Here is a 22,632-nt window from a genome sequence, read left to right as displayed (position 1 = left end):
GACTCTAAGATGACAGTGATTATTTTTATTTTTTTTTTAAGATTTTATTTATTTATTTGACAGAGAGAGACACAGCGAGAGAGGGAACACAAGCAGGGGGAGTGGGAGAAGGAGAAGCAGGCTTCCTGCTGAGCAGGGAGCTCCATGCGGGGCTTGATCCCAGGACCCTGGGACCATGACCTGAGCTGAAGGCAGACGCTTAACGACTGAGCCACCCAGGCGCCCCTAAGATGACAGTGATTATGCATCACTGTTATTTTATGCGCCACCAAGAAAGAAAACAAATGCTACCTACTATGCTATGACATTTAATTGATTTGGAATCATCCAGAGACATTAAAATTTGAAATAGCCTGCAGCTTATGATTCATAAGAGATTGCATGTTGCTTTTTTTTTAAAGATTTTATTTATTTATTTAACTGACAGAGAGAGAGAGAAACAGCGAGAGAGGGAACACAAGCAGGGGAGTGGGAGAGGAAGAAGCAGGCTTCCCGCGGAACGGGGAGCCGAATGCGGGGCTCGATGCGGGGCTCGATCCCAGGACCCTGGGATCATGACCTGAGCTGAAGGCAGTCGCTTAACCAACTGAGCCACCCAGGCGCCCCTGCATGTTGCTTCGTAAGAGTTCCTGAGTTTTTCTTCCTCACAGCTATGTTGCCCTTTATTGCAAACTACTCTATCAAAGGGCAAAGATTTATTTTTCTTTAGCTTTACCCTCACCCAAGGGTTGCTCAATAACTGTCCAATGATTAACAAAACTATTCTTTTTTTAAAAAAAGATTTTATTTATTTATTTAATTTAGAGAGAGAGTGTTTGGGAGGACGGAGAGAGGCAGAGGGAGAGAATCTCAAGCAGACTCTCACTGCGCACAGAGCTTGACACGGGGCTGGATCTCAGGACCCTGAGATTGTGACCTGTGCTGAAATCAAGAGTTGGACTCTCAGGGCACCTGGGTGGCTCAATCATTAAGCATCTGCCTTCGGCTCGGGTCATGATCCCGGGGTCCTGGGGTCAGGCCCCACATCGGGCTCCCTGCTCCATGGGAAGCCTGCTTCTCCCTCTCCCCTTCCCCCTGCTTGTGTTCCCTCTCTCGCTGTCTCTTTCTGTCAAATAAATGAATAAAATATAAAAAAAATAAAGTTGGACTCTCAACTGACTGAGCCACCCAGGTGCCCCTAAACTATTCTTGATATTAGATCTAATCATCTATTTTAGTTACTAAAGTAGTCACAGTGAAATGGGGCCTATTACTCAGCATGGTCAAGTAGCAAAAACATTTGGGAATCAGAAGACATAGGGTCAGATGATCTGGATTCCAATTTGGCTCTGTCCTACTAGTGTGATTAGTGTCTCCTCTGCAAATTCCTAAACCTCTGCAGGCCTCAGTTCTTACATCTGCAATGTTGGGGTAATAATGTCCCCTCAGAGTGCTGTTGGCAGGATCGAAATTGCTCAGGCACTTAAAACCACTGTGTGCACTGTTAAGGGCTGGAATCTCCCCACTCCCAGGGTCAAGGTGGTTCTACGACCAAGAACTGAACCTAGTTGCTTCAAGAACATTGCATGGATGCGTCATTTTAAAGCACGGATTATTAGAAGTTTTCCTTTATCTGAAGACTTTGTTTTTTTATTTTTTATTTTATTTATTTATTTTCAAATATTTTATTTATTATTTATTTGACAGAGAGACACAGTGAGAGAGGGAACACAAGCAGGGGGAGTGGGAGAGGGAGAAGCAGGCTTCCCGCTGAGCAAGGAGCCTGAAGCAGGGCTCGATCCCAGGACCCCGGGACCATGACCTGAGCCGAAGGCAGCCGCTTAATGACTGAGCCACCCAGGTGCCCCATCTGAAGACTTTGATATGTTGCGAGATACTTCCCTTTGCAATTTATTAGGTATTAAAATTGAATAATGTTGACTGTGTGTGTGCTGCACACAAAAGATACTGTATGTATTATTTATGCAGTGGTTTTGAGGGCAAAATGTTATGATGAAGCACAATTTGGTAGGAAAAGGGTAATGATAACTTATACTCCTTGAAGGCTGGATATGAGCCAGTAAACATCATGAGTGCTCTATTTGGTTCATCTCATTTAACCCTGACCCTAACCCTGGGAAGAAAGTACTAGTACTTCCCACGTGTTGTAGATTAGGAAATTGGGGCATGGACAAACTAGTTAATCTATGTAGGAGCGGGCAGCTAGTAACAGTGAGGGTAGGTTTCAAATGCAGGTACTATAGGGCCAGAGCCATGCTGCTCTTAATGCTTCTCTAAGCATCTTGGGCAATCGAGCAGGAAGTGTGACCCCCAACTTCCAAATCACCAAGTGCTGAAGAAGGCAGGGAAGAAGGCCCTGGGGGACTTGACCGTTAGTCAAGACAATGGCTGCAGCTAGCTGCTTGTTGTTTCCCTGGAAATGAGACCAGGAAGAGAGATGAATTCAAGAGATCAGGGGTGGATGTGGGGGTTGAGATCTACAGCAGAGGAACCCACTCAAAACATGGAGTTTGATGGGAGGCACATTCAGAAGCAGAGTTTACCTAGGCCAAGAGTGAAGTAATGCAGGTAGTAATATTTACATGTAAGACAGGACAAAGCAGAGCTCTATCATCCAAAATTAGACATCCTACTATCATCCTACTCACCATTTACGGGGAAAAGAGAACAAGACCAGGAGCTGTGGGAAGAGAGGCTGGTGAAGGAGTGTGGTAGGGAGAGAGAATTCAGTTGCTGAGGAGAGAGGAAGATTTGGAGGAAAGCCACTTGAAATGGAAGATTGCTTTTTTTTTTTCTGATACATATGATAATTGCCTCTTCCTTTTTTGCAGGAAATGTTCATTAAGCCAAACTACTTTCCCAGGTCAGTGGGTCACATGGGAAGTCAAGAGTTGAGCCTGGCCTTAATTAAAAGGAGATGAGGTTCAATGACTTTGGATACCATTTGATTGACCTTGAGTTTTATGTTTATTCTTCCTTTGAATTGAAGCCCCCAAACATGCTCTACAGTGAGGTTGTACAATATAAAATCTTTCCCCCCAAATTGGACAGAATAATGGAAACTCGTTCCATTGTTGTACGTTATTGCAATCAGGCATGAGGAGCCATTTTGCTTTTGGTCCTCCGACCCCTTGCAGAATGGGCTTTAACTTATTGTTTTAAAAAATCACTAGCACATTAAAAAACTGGCATTTTACTTAAATGTTCACGACGAATATGCTAACAATACCACTAATAATATCAATGCAATCAATGAAGACAGCTCCTAACATATTTGGCATCTTTACTGTATGACAATTATAACTTTGTTTCCTCTGAGAAAAAGCCACTCTGAAAAGCCAGTAAATCAAGTTTCTGAGCCTTAAAAGCTGAGGCTGATAATTAGGCTCAGGACTGTGGTGTCTTGGGGGAGAGATGTAGGTTGGAGAAATAGATGTGAAAGTCATCAATATCTTCGGCTCGTCATGGGCACCTCGGAAGTGATGAAATGGCCCAGGTAGAGTAGGCAGAATAAGAAAAGAGACCCTGGACAGGACACTGAGGAATGCCAACATTCGATTGCACTAAGGAGAACGAGAAAAAGTTGTGACATCAGGAGGGGAAATCCATGGAGCCACTGAGCCAAGAAATCAAGAGAAGAGTGTGTCTCCAGAAGGAGCGATGGACAGTGTCAAATGCTGCTATGGAGTCAAATATGAAAGGGACTGGAAAGCATCCATCGGGTATAGCAACAAGAATGCCTCTGATCTTGGGGCGCCTGGGTGGTGCAGTCGGTTAAGCCTCTGACTTGTGATTTTGGCTCAGGTCATGATCTCAGGGTCATGGGATTGAGCCCCGAGTCGGGCTCCACACTCAGTGCAGAGTCTGCTTTTGTCCCTCTCCCTCTGATCCTTCTGCTGATCTCTCTCTCTCTCTCAAATAAATTAATAAAATCTTTAAAAAAAAAGAATGCCTCTGATGGCAAGAACGGTTATGACACTTGAGAGGTGCATAAATCAGACTGAGTGACCCAAGGAGGGTGTGGATAGTAAAGAAGTGGATGACAAGGTTTGGTCGTTTAAAAGGGCCGAGGGTGATACACAGCCGCTGAATGAGGAGGGAAGGTCTGGGTACATTTTTTTTGAAACACGGGAGGGGCTGAAGCAAGTTTGAATTTTGAAAAGGACCTAGGAAGAAGGAAGATGTTAAAGATTCAGGATTGAGGTGGTCGACTGAGTATTTCTGAGAAGTTAAAAACAGGTGTGAATCAGACCATTCTGAGGAGTCTGGACGTTATCTTCCATCCTACAGAGAGGGAAGGAGGAAAAGATGAGCATAGGTGTCTATGCATTTGTAGGTTGCAGGTGGGAAGTTGTGGGAGCTCATGTCAGAAGGTTTTTCTTTTCTCCGTGAGCGGGTTATGAGAACGATGGCACAGGCACAGGGACAGAGCAGGCTCCATTCTTTCCCTATAGGCAAGGCATTGGCGAGTCAAATAATAATTGGCAAAAGGGTCTCCAGCTTGCACCAGAACACAGTTGTGTGCACTACTAAGAAGGCTAAAATGTATGGACCAGGTAGTGGGGATCTATTCCACTAAGGTTTTTACCTAGGCTGACCAAATAATCAGTGTTCCTGCCTCACATTAGCAGAGAGTGTCATCTGGTGCAACCAAGATTCTTTTGAATGCAGGCCCAAGAGCCTGAGGCTCAGAGAGGAGGGAGCTCCCTCCTCATTACCTTCTTCCCCCATCTGCGCAAAGACTGCGTCCCCGGTAAGCCTTTCTCATCCAGGACAACCTGCCGGGAGTTTGCCTGTGCACATGTTCCAACCTCAGGGGAGACCCCCCTCTGCCCACAGTAGTGATGGGTTTTCCTCTGCCTCCTCTTAGAACATAGCATAAACTCAGTCCCACAGATATTTATTCACCAGGGAATTGCTTCCTTGCAGTTTTGCTTTCAGATTACAAAACAAAAGGTCATTTCTTCTAATTTTGAACACTTCTTAGGGTCTGGTTTGTTTAGTCTTATGTTCATTTGGCACACATTTATTTAATGCCTACTCTGGTCTCAGGTAGGCTCCCATAGTGGAGCAGTGAGCAAGACAGACAAAAACTTTTGTTTTTGGAGTTTATTTACATTTCAGTGTGGGAGACAGGCGGTAAATAAATGCACCAATAAATATATAATAGTGCAGGGGGTGTGTGTTGAGGCAGATATGTGTCAGTGTGTGCCACTTTAGATAAGGTGGTGACATTTGAACAGAGACCCAAAGAAATGAGGGAATCATTGAGATAGCTAGGGTAGAAGTTTTTAAGCCAGTGAGAAGAACATGTGCAAAGGTCCTGAGGTAGGAAAATACCTGGTATGTTCAAGCAAGTGAGCAAGGCAGTGTGGCTGGAGGTGACTGAGAAGGGGAAGAGGTAGTAGTTGCAAGAGTGGCTACAGGCATGCGCTCTTCTAGAGCCAAGCTGCCTAGGTTCAAGCCCTAGTTCCACCGCATACAAGTTAGGTGACCTCAAGCAAGTTATTTGTCCCTTCTGTGCCTCAAGGTTCTCATCTGGAAAATGACGATGAATACCTACCTCATAGGCTTGTTATAAGGATAAATAGTTGGAAATCCCCTAGAACAGTGCCTGACACACACAGTAAGTGCTCCGTAATGAATCTTAAACCCAGAAAGAAGAAAAATGACTTGAGATGGTATGATGATTAATTTCATGTGGTAACCTGACTGAGTCATGGGAATACACAGATATTTGCCTCAGCATTATTCGGTGTGTGTCTGTGAGGGTGTTTCTGGAGGAGATCAAGATTTGAATCAGTAGCCCAGTAAACCAGATTGCCCTCCCCCATGTGGGTGGGTCTCATCCAATCTGGTAGAGGCCTGAATAGAACAAAATGAGGGCTAAGGGAGAATTTGAGATCTTGCCTGGTTTTGAGCTGGAATATTGGTCTTTTCCACTCAGACTAGAACTTATACTGCTGGCTCTCCTGGGTCTCCAGCTTGCAGACAGCAGAACGTGGGACTTCTCAGCCTCCATAACCACATGAGCCAATTCCTTATAATAAATCGCTATATATACAATATACAAAATTAGATATGATAAGATTATATATAAATCTAAATTTAAATAAATAGACATATTTAAATAAAGACATAAATTTATATAATTTGTATAAGAACACTGCCTGATACAGATGGGGTGCAGAGCAGATCATGTAGGACCTTAGAGGTCATTCATGTTCGTGGTAAGGACTTGAGTTTATTCCGAGGAGGATGGGAAGCCAGTAGAGGTAGGGGCAGGGGCAGAAGCAGGGAGGCCAGCTAGCAGGCCCTTGAAGTAATTAACATAGGTGAGGGGTGTTGATGGCCTAGATAAGGGTGGGGGCTTCGGGGATGGTGAGATATGGTTGGGTTCTACGAGAACTTGAAGGTACGGCTAATAGGATTCTGCTGGTGAAATGGGGTGTCAGGCGTTGAGGATGACTTGACTTGAAGGTGTTTGGCCCAAGCAACTGGAAGAATGAGAAACCTTAAAAATACAGTTATGTAGGGAGCACCTGGGTGGCTCAGTTGGTTAAGTGTCTGACTCTTGACCTCAGCTCAGGTCTTGATTTCAGCGTCATGGGTTCAAGCCCTGCGTTGGGCTTCGTGCTGGGTGTGGAGCCTACTTAAAAAGGTTAAAAAAAGAAAAATACAGTATGTAGTACAGAAGCAGTTACTATCTTTATGGCCCTTCTTCAGGAGTGAGGCTGCAGATGAGGTGCAGACTTAGACTTGCCTCTTAGCAAAGATACTCACCTCTTGGTTGTAATTGCTCAAATAAGGACAGATATATCCCGCAGCAAATAATCATTAGTTTTTCGCTATAGGACAAAGTTCGTACTTAAAAATGGACATTGTTTTTGTTTTCTAAAGGAGGTGGTGTGCACAGACAACCTCAGCTCATACAACTGACAACCCATTTTGCCAGTGTTCCCAGTCTTTTGGTTCCTGGGAACCCCAGTTTCCCAAATCACGGTAATGGTATCTGAATATTTTACGGCCCATTTTTCAGCCAGGAGTTAAGCGCTTCTGCACACCAGCTAGTTGTCAGAGCAAGGAGCACATGGTCTTGCCCACTTCAGCCCTGAGGTGATGACAAAGAAGGCCTGTCTTCTTCCATCATACACCTCGTCCTCCTGAGGTGGTGCTTGGGTATTTCCATGCCAGGAGCAGTCTCAACCCAGGCCTCATGGGGACTTTGCTATGCTAATGTTTTGGAGCCCCACCCCAGCTCTTCTCCTTGCCTGGTGTCAAGATCTTAGTGTCTGGAGAGCACATAGCCACAGCTACTGCTTGCAGCAGAAGGAGACCGTGTGTGTACATGTCAGGAAAGTGAGGATCCAGCAGTTCATAAAAAATTCATGAGCTCTCTGTGTCAGGTGCTGAAAATAGAATAAGGACCTTGCCTGTGACTCTTCTCCCCCCTCATGGAATTCCATGCTTGTAAGACTCAGTAAGAATTTATAATCCCTGGTCAGAGATTGAAAGAGGCTTAAGAGATATAGCAACCAGTTGCATCGTATGGTCCTTCTTTGGACCCCGATTTGAATAAACTAAAGGTTAAAACATTTTTTCTAAATAATCCAGAAAATTGAACCCAGGAATGACTGTCCATTTTGTTGGGTATAAATTAATGTGTCTCTCTCCACCAAGAGTAATAACACAGTGGAGAACCTGGACAATCCCTTCCCCAAATGATCAAAATTAACATCTCCAACAAGGCATGATGTGCCTCTGTACTGATACTCCGGGAACAGAAAATCACCTATGTGGCATTCCAGCCAAAGATTTGTAACCTGAATCTTAACGGTAAAGACATCAGAAAAACCCAAATGGAAGAAAAATCTACAAAATTACTGGCCTGTATTCTTTTAAAATGCCAATATCTTAAAAGACAAGAAAAGGCTTAAAAAGTTGAACCAGATTAAAGGAAACTAGGGAGACATGACAGCTAACTGCTGTCTGTGATTGTGGACCAGACTCTGTTCTAAGAAATGGTATAAAGACTCTGTACTAAGAAATGCTATAAAGAACATTAGCGGAATAACTTGTTTAAATTGGAATAAGGACTGTAGGTTAGATAAATGTATCAGTGTTAAAGTTTCTAGAACTGATAACCGTATTGTGGTTGTTCAGGAGAATATACCTGTTCTTAGGAAAAACACACTGAAGTAGGAAGGGGGCAGGCGGCATGATGTATCCAGCCTACTGTCAAATGGTGTGGAGATAAATGGTGGTAGGTATGCACACTCACCCACATAGCCTACTTCTTTCCCCCAATACGTTAGTGCCTTCTTCCTAGTTTACTATGCCCCAGCCATACTGGTCTTCTTTGTACTCCTCAAGAATCAGGGCCTTTGTACTCACTATTCCCCTGCCTGGAATGTTCTTGCCCCAGAAATTCACCTGACCGGCTCCTTCTCATCATTCAGGTCTCAGATAACCTCTTCAGAGAAACTTTCCTTGACTACCCAACCTAAATGTTCCCTCTCCCCCAGAGCACTTATCATTATCGGAAAATATTTCATTAGTTGATTTCTACGTTTTTCCTCCTTTATTCTAGCTCTTTCCACTAGTATGTACATATCACGAGTGGGGGAACCTTGATTAGGACTCTGTCTCTAGTACGTAGTGTCAGAAACATAAGTTCTCAATATAGTTTCTGAATAAGTGAAGGTGGGACGGGGTAGGATGGCGTGGGCGGAGTGGGATTCTAGAAGGAAAGTTGGCAGTATGAACACAGTTATTGGAGAGACTCTGTGTGTGTGTGTTTGTGTGGTAGTGTCTAATGTTCCATCCTATACCAAGTACATTTTTTTTAGAAAGGAGAAGAAAAAAGTTGTATAAAACTTGCTTGTTTGAAACTTAGAGGTTGATCATAATCAGCAATTTTGGAGAAAAAGAGGAATCAAAAGAAAGGAACTTTACTGACATATCCGTAACTCAATTGTAATGTCAGCGATTTCTTTTTGATGACAGAATCTATATTAAGATTGCAGCTAGAATGGTTAAAGGATCTAGTTCCCAGTTACATCTACATGGAATGGTTTGTCCTTTATTTTGGGAAATTCCCCTTCCATCTTACCCTGTTTAGAACAGTGTTATAATTTCCCCATTCAATGGTATCAAACACCTGGCTGTCATCTTTGGCTCTCCTTAGCTTCATTTCCTGGTGATACCTCTCTTCCAATACTTTGATATGTGGATCTGTGATGTGGATCTGAGTTGCTCCTAGTGTGTTCTTTGCATCTCCTGTATTTCCTGCATCAGTGCAGATTCCTTGGCTCAAAATCAGAATCTCTGGGAGGGGACAACAGGAAAACAGTTAACTTTTTAAAAATTTCATGTTTTTTTTGGACTAAAGTATACATTTCAAAAATCCAAAATATGGGGCTCCTGGGCAGTCGGTTAAGCATCCGACTCTTAGCTCAGCTCAGGTCTTGAATTCAGGATAGTGAGTTCAAGCCCCGAATTGAGCTCCACACTCACTTAAAAAAAAAAAGTCCAAAACATACTGAATGATATGTAGTAAAGAGTTTCCTTCTAGCCCCTTTTTCTCAGCTACCCGCTTCCCTTTCTCAGAAGTGTATACTGTTATATTATTTTCAGGTATATTTTCCAGATTTCTTTTTGTACATAGAAAAATGCATGTATATATTCTTCTCCCCACTTTTATTACATAAATGGCAGCATACTATACTCATGGTTTCTGTACATTGTTTTCTTTTACATGCCAATATATCTTAGAAATCATTCCATATTGATATATCAGGAACATCTCCATTTTTCCCACAGCTGTGTAGATTCCCATGTGTGGATGTGCCATACTTCACTTAAGTTGCAAATTAATAGACATTTACATTTTTTCCACCTTTTGATAAGGAGAACAATGCTGTAATGAATAAACCGCTACACGTATCATTTCCCACGTGTGTAAGTATATCTAAAGAAAAATTCCCGGGCCAAAGGATGTATACATTTTAAGTCTTGATAACTGTTGCTAAATTATCTTCCACACAGGTTGGCAAATTCGCCAGTGAAACCATCAAGGCCTTGTGATTTCTTTTTTGGAAAGCTATAAATTACTGATTCAGTTTCTTTAATAGAGATGAGGCTATTCAGGTTATTTATTTCTCTATGCATGAGTTTTGGTGGTTTGTATCTTCCAAGGAATTAGTCCATTTCATCCAAACTGTCGGATGTGGGGGCACAGAGTTGCTTATATACTTCTTTGTTATCTTTTTGGTGTCTATGGGATCAGTTGTGATGACTCCTCTTTCATTTCTGCTATTGGTAATTTGTATCTTCTTTCTTTTTTTTCTTAGCTGGGCTAGAGGATTATCAACTTTATTGATCTTTCCAAAGAACCAGTCTTTGATTTTGTTGCATTGCTCTATTGTATGTCATCAATTTCTGTTCTAATTTTTATTATTCTTTTGTTCTTCTTGCTTTAGGATTACTCTTTTTTTCTAGTTTCCTAAGGTGAAAGCTTAGGTTATTGACTTTAGATTTTTCCCCTTTTCCAATGTAGGATTAAATTTCTCTGTAAGCCCCTCCTTTTTTTTGCATATCCCAAATATTGATGATTTGCATTTTCATTTTTGTTTAGTTGAAAATACTTAAAAATTTCTCTTGAAAGTTCTTCTTTGGCCCATGTGTAATTTAGAAGTGTATTACTTAATTTCCAAATATTTGGGGGGATTTTCCAACTATTGTTCTGTTGTTGATTTTTAGTTTAATTCCACTGTGGTCTGAGAAATTCCTTTGTATGATTTCTATTCTCTTAAATTTGCTAAGGTAGGTCTTATGGCCCAGAATGTGGTCTTTCTTGATGAGTGTTCTCTTGTGGGCTTGAGAAGAATATGTATTCTGCTAATGTTGGGTATAATAATCTATACATGTTAATTAGATCAAGTGATAGTGCTCTGCAAGTAAACTGTATCCTTATGGGTCTTCTGCCTGCTTGATCTATCAATTACTAAGAAGAAAGTGTTGAAGTCTCCAACTATAATAGTGGACTTGTCTGTTTCTCCATTCAGCTTGGATGTGAACATGTTTACATTAGTATATCTTCCTAGAGAATCAGCCCCATTGTCATGTAGTGTTCCTCTTTATTCCTAAAATTTTTCCTTGTTCTGAAGTCTGTTTCTCTAAAATTAATATAGCTCCTCCAACATTCTTTTCATTAACATTAGCATTGTCTATGTCTATCTTTCTCCATCACTTTATTTTTAATCTAACTGCGTCTTTATAATTAAAGTGGGTTTCTCGTCTTATAAAAAAAGTACATGGTTGGGTCTTGTTTTTCTTATCTACTCTGACAGTTCCTGTCTTTTAACTGGCGTATTTATGAATATATTTAGATGAATATCAACTATGTTTATAACTGCTTTCTTTTTCTCAGGGTTAGAAAGGTAAATTAAACTGGGATCGCCATCCCTGCCTCTTTTAATTCCTTGAAGGTGGAACTAATTTCTGTAATTCTTCACAGTCTGTGGTATTTCTTATGATATACTGTCATGGCTAAAAGAGGAGGCAGGTGATTTCAGAGGCTTCTTCTTGGCCATTTCTACCACGATGACTTTAATTCAACAGGTCAAGGAAAAAAATTGAGGATATACCCAGGGTTTAAGTATAGTCATCTCAAGGATGTACTTAGGGACCTGACAACCACTGGTAGGTTCATGTACCCATTGTACCCACTGTGAGATGAACTTGGGCTGAGACCCCACTGTCTCCTGGCTTTCATAAGCTTCTCCTGTAACCTGGGCATTATGGTGGCATTTCAGGTACCCTGGCATCAGTATCAGGCCAGACTGTGTGTCTAATAGCCTTCAAAAGATCTGGGTATTCCACTTTTCCTAGTATGTCTAGAAAATAACTGCAGGTTTCTTAGGTTCCTCTACAGTCAGTAAGCTCTGGGTCTCAGAATTGCCCTAGATCCGAAAAATGAGATTGCAAGTACCCATTGTGGTGAGTAATATCTACTTTGTACTCACAAGCTTTCAATTTTTGCATGGTTATATAAACCAAATAATATTCTAATCTGTTGCTCATCTGTATTGTTCCTGGTAACACCATGGTCTATTAGCCATTGCTGCAGGTCCTGGCAGGTCAAGGGACCTCGACTATCATTCCAGCCTCGGTCTGTATTACAATAATTGTGTTCACCTTGAGTTTTAAGATTAGGTACCACCATCTGGCCTCTGCTGTTCTGGAATCCTGTCACCCCAGTTGAAAAAAGAGAGCCCAGTTTCATGGCAGAATCTCCTGCAGTCATCTGTGATGTACAGAAGATAGTTACTACTGAACTTCTTGAAGATCCTGGTGCCCCATCACCAGAGTTATCTCTTACTGCTCTTGTGATGGGAGTGCCCTCTGGGCCTTCCTGGGGAACCTAGTTAGGCAGCAGGTTCTCTGATTCATATACCAATCATTCCAACATCTATACTTTCCTGAACTTCCTAACACCTTCCTCAATACTCCATCTGGGCAATTTCAGCATTTTTATCTCATGGCAGACCAACATTGTGTCCAAGCTTCAAGGGGTCATCCCAACAGCATTTGAGGACTGACTTCAGGTGTCTCTATCAGAACAGAAGCCCCAGTTCATAAAAGAGTGCTCCCTTGTCAGTAATTGCTTCTTATCCTGCCTTAAATTCTTCCGTCCCCATCTAACATCTTTGAGCTCCACTCCCATACATGCCCTAGTTCCTGCTGATAGATGTTGGCCAGGTATTCAAATTCACTGTATACAACGTGTTTCCAGAGGAGGAATTACCCATTTGGGTTGTGCTGTGATTTTTCCCTAGTCGTCGGTGAAAGAAAGTTAGAAAAGATGGAGCCAGATCTTGAGAGGGATAAGCACCATTTTGTGAAGTACCTTCCTCAGCTGGGGTCTTTTGGGAGTTTCCAATTGAATGGAAGCTGTTCTCTTTTAGCAAGGGCGAGGGAGCTCATGCAACTGGGAGGATTAAGAGCTATGAGGGTTCAAGGTTGTTAGGCTTATGTACCCTGACATCCCTGCCCTAGGTCTCTGATTCTCACTTTCATCGTATCAGGTCCTTGACCTTCATATGAGCCCTGTTTAGGCTGTTTAGTATTTTTTGAGCTCTGCTAGCCTAGTAAAGAAATCCTGGACTTGATTTTCAACAGAGTCTGCCCCCTGTGGCAACAAAGTTTTAAGTACCTCTTTAAACACTGCCATGGAGGCTTTCTCACTTTCCCAGGATGTCTTAAGTTGTCTGGTTAACGAGAGCCCATCTTTTTTTAACTTTAATTTTTTAAATTAAAAAAAATCTTAATTTAATTAAAATTTAATTAATTTATTTATTTAAAAATCAATTTAATTTTTTTATTTAATTTTTTTAAAGATTATTTTTAACTTCATTTTAAAAAATGTATTTATTTGTCAGAGAGAGCGTGCAAGCGCACAAGCAGGGGGAGCAGCAGGCAGAGGGGGAAACAGGCTCCCTGCTGAGCAAGGAGCCCGATGCGGGGCTCGATGTGGGGCTTGATCCCAGGACCCCGGGATCCTGACCTGAGCTGAAGGCAGACACTTAACTGACTGAGCCACTCAGGCGTCCCTGGATTTCATTTTCATTTTCATTTTTTTTCTTCAAGGCTTCTCAGGCCATGAACAAAAGCCAGCCAACTCCACAGTCTTTATAATTATTTCCTTCTCACTTGTCACCAGCAATGGAGTCCTTACCCCTGGCTGACCTGTTTAAGTGACCCCATTCCAGAATCTCATTCTGAGGGTCTGCTTTCCACCTACTTCTACTACCAATTGTTTTAGCCCATGTTCTTAAAAAATACAGAGCCTGAGACAAGGACTTGTATGATGGTCATTATTTTGGAAAACGATCTTTCAAGGAACAGAAGAAGGAAGAATGAAGCCGGAAAGGAGGAACAGATAACCTAAGATCACCTCACTGAGTTTATCCACTGTGAGGAATTAGAGGTTTATCCTGCTAGGGAAGAATGTGTGTAGGAGTTGTCTGTTTGAATGGGAAGAAAGGGAATATCCCTGACTCCTGTTCTATGAGGGTTGAGCCGTGGGGTATTATTTCCTCTCTTGCATTTCCAGTTTTTAGAAAAATTATTTCATCCTTTTGTGTCTTCTAAAAGTGGTCAATAAGGTCTTTTTTAAAGTATCATTATAAACTTATGGATTTCAACATATTTTTTTATGTTTCATTCTATTATAATCATTATTCTCAATGATAAACTTCCATCTTTGGCTATTGGGAGCCCTTTCAAATTGTTTCAGTTTTGACCATTGGGAGCTCCTTCAGATTGGTTCCTGTGGCCTTTCAACATGACTCGAGTGGACTTTAACAGCTTCCTTGTTTTCCAGCAAGACTAGGTATTCCAGGCCCATTCCTGCTCCCAATAGAAACTCATCTATTTTTCCAAGGAGCCTAGTTGCTTTTCTTGAGCTACTTCTCAAGAAGTATTTAGAGACTCAGTCTGGGCACTAGGGGTCCTCGTTGGGTTCGCTATCACTTTTACGCCTTCTCCTTGGACAGAACTAGAAACGTACTCTTGTATGGAAGAGAAAAGTACCTCATCAGTTAATATTCATACTTCCAATTCAAATAAAACATTACAGTTTTTCTTCACCTAATTTATTTTATTTTATATTTGTATCTCTTTACTCTGACTCACTAACATGATTACTTAATTTACTTTAGCTTATTCTGTGTGCATATATAATAGTTCCAAATATCATTAGCAAATTACATATTGGCTTTTTCCTATTATGTACATGACTATAATAGTTTAATACTATTGTTATTAGCAATATGACCCCTGAATACAATTTAAGATTTCTTTGCAATTTTATTTTCCCTTTAGAATACATCCCACTGGGAAAATACAGTCAAATTGCTATATTTTGAAATTACTGAATTAAATCTTCTCTATACAGTTAAGCCACCAACCTGATATATTTGATATTTTGTCTTTTAATTTTCAGGGATTGATATTTTCCCATCTTGATTTAATTTTGTTTTATAATTATGTAAAGCATTTACATGGTTTCTAAGTTAAAAGCTATACAACAAAGTAAATTCAGAGAAGTTTAGTTTCTAACCCTGCTCTCTTTAACCTGCTTCCTTTTTCCTCCTAAAAGTAGCCATTACATTTTAATTTATTCTTCCACTTTTGAAAATGTATGCATTTTTTTCATATTTCCTCACTTTTAAGATAAAAAATGTAGAAGAGTATACATTTTATATTGTACCTTGCTTTTCTCACTGAACTAAATATAAACATCATGGAATTTACTCCATAGTGGTACATAGAAATCCTTTTTTTTTTTAAAGATTTTATTTATTTATTTTAGAGAGAGAGAGAAAGAGCGTCACCGCAAGAGCAGGAGTAGGGGCAGAGGGAGAAGCAGACTGAGCAGGGAGCTCACGTGGGGTTCGGTCCCAGGACCCGAAGGCAGATGCTTAACTGACTGAGCCACCCAGGTGCCCCAGAAATTTTACTCCTTTCTACAGCTTCATGGTTTACCACCGTATGCATTTATCCAGATATAAATTGAAGACAGCAACAATAGATTTGAAATCAGTAACTCGAAGGATAGAATCATCACTTACTGCAGTGGGGAAAACTGCAAAAAGAACAGGTTTTAAGGAGACTATCGGGAGTCTTGTTGAAGACACATTTTGTGGGCGATATCTGTTCACATCTAGGGAGAGTTAGAGTAAACGCTGGTCTGTCCCGAGTCTGGAATTCAAGGACAAGGTCCAGGCTGGGCATATTAACGTGGAAGTTAACAGCCAGGGAAGAAGGCGAGGGATTAGAGGTGTAAATGCTTCAGGCTGGTGGTCAGCTCTCCCATCTTCATTAACTCCTAACTCTAGGTAAGATTTGAGTTGCTTGATTTTATCCCCCGGGGCCCCTATCTGACTGATTTCCCTGGTGAACAGGAAAACAATCATGGCCTCAAAGCAGAGTAAGGAAGAGGCAAGAGGAAATGTAAACTTGTTCTCACTAACCTACTTCTCCCTGCTGGTCATCTGCCCCAGGCTGTGGCCAACCTGTGCCCCACCAGCTACAGGTGCACCACCCCCACCTCCCCGGCCCTTCTGACTATCAATGCCGTAAGTTCCTGGAATTCATATCCCCCATAAGCCTTTCCTCACTTGATTCTGAGGAAGGGAGCCAGCAATCCGTGCCAGGTTTCTGTCTTTGCAGGAGGCAGAAATTCTATTTGATTTCTAAAATTAACAAGGGAAAGGAATATTTATTTTTTTTTAAAGAGAGAAAATATGGGGAAACTCTGGTTTATCATCTCTTTCAAATACTCTATGAAAACAACCCCAGAGACATTGAACTTGATTAGAGTCAAGTTGAGGAAAACAGGCATTCAGCAAAGCTGGGAATGGCATGCTGGGTGAGAAAATAAAATATTGACTAATAACTGCTAGGAAAAGGAAAGTATTCTTTGTGAAGAATTCTTATAATATAAAAACTCTGAAACTCTACTGTGGCAAACACGTATAATGCCTCCTTAAGAGATATCTCCCTAGTCTTTAACATGTAAGGGGAAAGATATAAAAGTTCATCACAGACTATTTTACAGGAAAATTGCAATCAATGTTAAACACGATCACCACTAAGACTATATAATTAAACTACGTGACATCATCTGAGGTTAATAAAATTTAAATAGATATTAGAAAAGTATTTTGATAGAAAACAATGTCTACATTTTCTATAATTTCTCTTGATTGACCCTATGCATTTAGTACATTTTCTTTTTTCTATTTCTGTTCTGGTGGTAACTTTAAAAATTTTTAACTTTTTTTTTTTTTTTACAGGGAATACGCACTTGTTATCTACCAATACAACTGAATATAGAGTCAAAAGTGAAAGTTGTTCTACAACAGTACTCTCCCTCATGGGTGCAACACAACATACCTCCCATTTTTGACAGTTTTAGATTTATCTTTCCTATCTTAGTCCATTTGGGCTACTATAACCAAAATAACATAGACTGGGTGGCTTATAAAGAACAAAAATTTATTTCTCACAGTTCTGGAGACTGAGAAGTCCAATATCAAGGTGCCATCACATTTGGTGTCATATCTGAGCTTCCTGGCTCATAGATGACTGTCTACTTGCTGTGTCTTCATACAACAAAGGGGTGAGGGAGCTTTGTGGGGTCTCTTTTATTAGAGCACGAATTCCATTCATGAGGGTTCTGCCCTCTTTATGGAATCACCTCCCAAAGGTCTCATCTCCAAATACCATCACACTGGGGGTTAGGTTTCAATATATGAATTTTGGGAGGACACATTCAGTCCATTGCACCTTTTTATATACGTTAAACATTTTTTCATGTACTCACACACACACACAGAGGATCATTACACATCTATATACATATATATGTATTTCTGAAACTTCTAATGGAATGATGGCTATGTTCCCATATTAGTACATTTAGATCTATGTCATTATTTTAAGTCACTGAAATTCATTTTGTACATATATTAATAAATTAGATTTTTTTGAAATCTATTTTTTAAATTCAAACAACTCAGTAGAATAATGGGCAAAAGATATAACTGACAATTTTCAGAAAAAAGAAGCACATAAGAGAAGAGACATATGAAAATATTCTCAACCTCATTAGTAATCAGGGAATTACATACTGCATATACTCCCCCATTATTTTAAAGATTTTATTTATTTATTTGAGAGAGAAAGAGAGAGACAAAGAAAGAGCAGGAACAAGCGGGGGTGGGGGGTGGGGAGAGGGGCAGAGGGAGATGGAGAAGCAGACACCCCGCTGAGCAGGGAGCTCTTTGCAGGGTTCAATCCCAGGACCCTGGGATCATGACCTGAGCCAAAGGCAGACGCTTAACCGACTGAGCCACCAAGGCGCTCCTGCATATACCCTTTTATTAGCAAAAAGAAGTCTTGGCAATACCATGTGGTGGCCGGGATGTATGTACATCAAAGACTCTTACACATTGCTAGTGGGAATGATATTAGTACTACTTTCAAAAGCAAATCGCTATTTTTAAACTTTTTTTTAAGTCGGACACTTAACCAGACACGCAGACACTTAACCGACAGCCACCCAGGCACCCCTAAATTTTCAAATTTTTAAATTTTAAATTTTAATTTTTTTGTGCAGCTGTACATTTGCATATCCTTCAACACAGCAATTCCATCCCTAGGTATCTATCCCAGAAAAACTTCCCCACAAATACAAGAATGCTTACAACAGCACTGTTGCATATGGGAAAAATATGGAAACAACCAACATACATTAACAGGAGAATAGCAACACAAATTAGGACACACTCACCCAATGGAATATTGTACAATAGAAAAAGTAGTGAAATATAGCTACATGGATGAATCTTTGAAATATTTTGTTGAAGGAAAAAGCAAATCCAGAAGATGATATATGTATGATACCATTTTTATAAAATCAGAAACAAGGAAAATTAAATAGCTATTGTTTAGGTATATAACCACATGTGTTAAAACATTTTCATAAAGTAAGGAAATTGAAAGACCATCTTCCGTATATTGTTGTCACTTGTGGGAAGCAGAAGTAGAATAAACACATGGCTACAAACTGTTGGGAATGTTTTAGTTCTTGGGTTGGGTAGCAAGTTCAGGGATGACCACTAAATAATTACATTTGTAACATATATTTTATATCATGTATTCCTTTGTATCAAAACCTTTGTTTTGATGTGTAGTTGACATACTGTATTATTACTTAGTGGCAGGTATACAACATAGCGATTCAACATTTATTCATATTATGAAGTCCTCACCGCAATAAATCCAGTTACCATCTGTCACCACAAAGTTGTTACATACTATTAACTATATTCCCTATGTGTACATTATATCACTGTGTCTTAATTATTTTATAACTGGAAATTCGTACCTTTTAATCCCTTTCTCCTTATTTTGCCCACCCTTCCCCCAAATGTGACAAATTACATTTTTATTTCATTGAAACGATACACAAAAAGATAAAATTAAATGAACCATACCCTTCTTTTATTCTTTTAAAATGAAAACGTTATACATATAGTCTGAATAAGTAGTACCCGGTTATTGGCCCCAGGTGTATCTAGTCTCTAAATTGCCAGTTTGTATTTTTTGCTCATTCACTAAAAGAGAGAACAAATCCACAGATCTATAAGGCTAAGGTGTAAAAAGCAATACATTTGTAACAGAAGCAAATGGACTCTTGCATCCCTGATCTTTAAGGCGGAAAGAGTGGAGGAAAATGTAATCAACAATTTCTCAGATGAGAGAACAGAGCTGCAGGACTAAAATTAAAGTTAAAAAAAGAATTTGTAAGGGATTATATGGGAAGGGAGAAAAACATGGAAAAATCCTTTCTCTAAAGTGCTTTCTTTTATGGGGGTTGGCCTACTAAAGAAAAAAGGAGCTTCATTCTTAGAAATGAGAACAAAAACTTGGTTCTTGAAGGTTAACATAGAAAGGAAAACAAAGAGAGAGTTCTGTGATGGAATGGGATAAGTCAAAGTAGCTCTAGGTACATTCTCTTCTCTTAAAAAAAGCTATTCTTGGGGTGTCTGGGTAGCTCAGTCGGTTAAGCATCTGCCTTTGGCTCAGGTCATGATTCCGGGGTCCTGGGATGGAGCCCCACATTAGGCTCCCTGCTTTGTGGGGAGGCTGCTTCTCCTTTTCCCTCTGCTGCTTCCCCTGCTTGTGCTCTCTCTCTCTCTCTCAAATAAATAAATAAAATCTCTAAAAAAAAAAAATAGAAAGAACCATTCTTGATCTTCAAGCTTCTACCATGGAAATGGACATTTTCAGTTTTTAGAGTACATACCTAAGGTCTATAAAGATTTAAAGCCCATGCACTGAAAGAAAACCTTTTTGAGAGGAAGGACAGATTAACTCCATAAAAAGCCTTCTCTAAGGAATGTGAGGCTGGATTGCTGAAGGAGAAGTTAATGTCAAAGGAAACATCTTGCACCGGGAGACAAGACTTCATATACCTAAGGCAAAGGGTAGGAGGGAGTAAGAAAAATATTTTTGATGGAAAAGAGCAAACAACTTCAAGTGAAATTTCTTGAGAACATGCCTCGTATTTCAGGCCTGTTAAGGATTGCCATATGGCAGGGGGATTAGGCTTTGTTCCCTATGGCTTCAGAAGGGAGCATTACTTTTGCTGGCTGGGGGTCACATGGTGTAGGATTTAAATGACTGGGGAATACAGAAGCAATTCTAACTTGGTGGGAGTTAGATTTGCAAACCTCTGAAATCCCTTCCAACACTGAGATCCAGCATTATTAAAAGAAACAACCCCACCCCCTCAAATCCCCTTCAAAGAGGCTGACACTGGACATGGGGGTGGGAGCGAGGTGGGGTGGCTCTGTGTGGTGGGGAGATTATTAGTAGGTGTAGGGGGTGACCTGGGGAAATATTTTTAGCAGGACCTCATCAATAAAACAGGAGCCCTGTCTGCCCTGGTGTGAAGGCTGTGCTTACTGTCTTTTCATCTGAAGTTGTCATTCTGGATTTACTTAGAAGGCATGATGTTAAAGTTGGAGAATGAATGATGTCAGAGGCAAGTACATAGAGTGTGATTAAGGTTAAGGAAGTTTTTTTATTTATTCCATCTTAAACTAGATTTTTGCCAAATTGTCTCCTCCATTCCTTCATTAAAATGATAACTTGAGAACATGTATTTAACTATGTACCAGGAGTTGGAGGAGATGATATATTATCAATGAGATTAATATTTTAAAACCTGCATAATGATGTAATGGAAGATAGATTGAAAATTAAATTGTTATTCCACTTGGAAAGAATTATATAATAGAAAGCCAAAAGGTAATACGTTCTCCAGTGTCTAATATTTCTAGCCCAGTTTCAAGGTGAAAGAGAGAAGATGCACACAGATTTTCTCAATAAGGGAATTCAATCATAAGTATTTAAGGCTGAGGGAAAAAAAATAAATTTGTACTCTTAAAAATGGGCTGATGTTATGTGATACGTCCACTATCAGAAATCTACTCATCTTAAAGGAGAAAGTTTTATGTAAATAAATAAAAATAAGGGCTTTTCACAGGCATGAGAAAGTAGCTTCATGTACAGTCTCCTGAATAAAAGAATAAAATCCTACCCCCTGGGTGAGCGGTGAGAATGAAACTAAAGTATTGTTGATGATAATAAGAAAATAACTTCATGTAAATCTAAGAATCCTGCTTAATAGTTTGTAAAGCAATTGACAAGGCAAACAATAACAAAAAATCCAAGGTCTTAAACTCTAAGGTAAAAGAAAGAATGAAGAATAAATAAGTTTAATTTCACGCAAGAGGAGTCCCATGCACTATCATCTCTCGAATAAATCTCAATTGGTTTATTTTTGGGCTCTTTCAAAATTGGGGCCAGTGCCCTATCTCAGCTAGATTGCACGTTGATGCTTTTGACCTTGAGGGAGAAATTTCAGACACCAAGGGCCAGAGGCCACCAGAGGATTGCCTACCACCCTTATGACTTTGTGGCTCCCGTTGTCCTCCTGAGGTCTTTCTTAAAGCTCCAGTGATCCTTGGCCCAGATTTGGTGTTTCTTTTTCTATGAGGACATGGAAGAGAAAGGGCAATTGAGTGTCTGCAGGCATGACCTGCTGACTTTCAAGGGTTAGGATTGTTTTTCACTCCATATATTGCTTTGCTCAGAGCAGATACTGTGGGCTCATGGAAAGAGCCCATCATTTCCTCCACTTTGTTTGGGTCACCAAGGGGCATGTTTCTTCCTGTCCTCTTAGATATATGAAAAGATACAAGCATGGTTTCTCCAGAAAGAGGGGCTTTTAATGGTGAAGTTATAAAAAAAATTCACCTTCTTCTCCTTTGTGTCTGATGTACAGCCTGGCTTCTGGGAAGATGTTGATGAACCTTGCGGTACCTTGTTTAAGGACAATAATGAGGAATGGTCTGTTGATCCCATCTGCTACCCATTAGAAGAAGGAATCACTACATGGCTGGATTAGGATCTGGGTCCATGTCAAGGTATCTGCAGCTCCCATGATAGTAGCTTCATGTACAGTCTCCTGAATATCTGCAGCTCCCATGATAGGTTTTTAAAAAGCTGAGCTAAAGAAGAAGAAAGTAGCCTGGGAGAGAATCTAAGATAGGGCAAGAAGAGGAAATACTGTCATTTGGAAAACATGGTATAAGAGAACAGATATTCATACCTATCAGGCAGAGATATAAAAAAAGAATATTTATGATTGTTGAAGGTTTGGGGGACAAAAAATTCATACCCATCTTCCCTGCATAGCTCTGACTGAACTGAGGATAGATCAAAGGGATGGGAAGATGGAGATAAAAATATCAGCTTCGCTATTAAAAGAAAGCTAGACTGAATGACATGGCTTAGATCTGTGGCCAAAAGGGCTTACAGAGTCTTTCTTTGAGTTAGAGAGACTTATCCAGCAGGACAACTGCAGAGAGTAGACCAAAATGTATGCTCTGAAAGTAGGAAGATCACTCCTAGTCTATTCTTCCTTGGCCTCTCTGCAGCATTTCAAGCTGTTGATTACACACCCACCCCCAAACATGTTTTTCTCTTGGC

The sequence above is a fragment of the Zalophus californianus genome, chromosome 9 (genome assembly GCF_009762305.2).
Source record: "Zalophus californianus isolate mZalCal1 chromosome 9, mZalCal1.pri.v2, whole genome shotgun sequence".
NCBI classification, from domain to species: domain Eukaryota; kingdom Metazoa; phylum Chordata; class Mammalia; order Carnivora; family Otariidae; genus Zalophus; species Zalophus californianus.
This window is presented reverse-complemented; position numbering follows the sequence as displayed.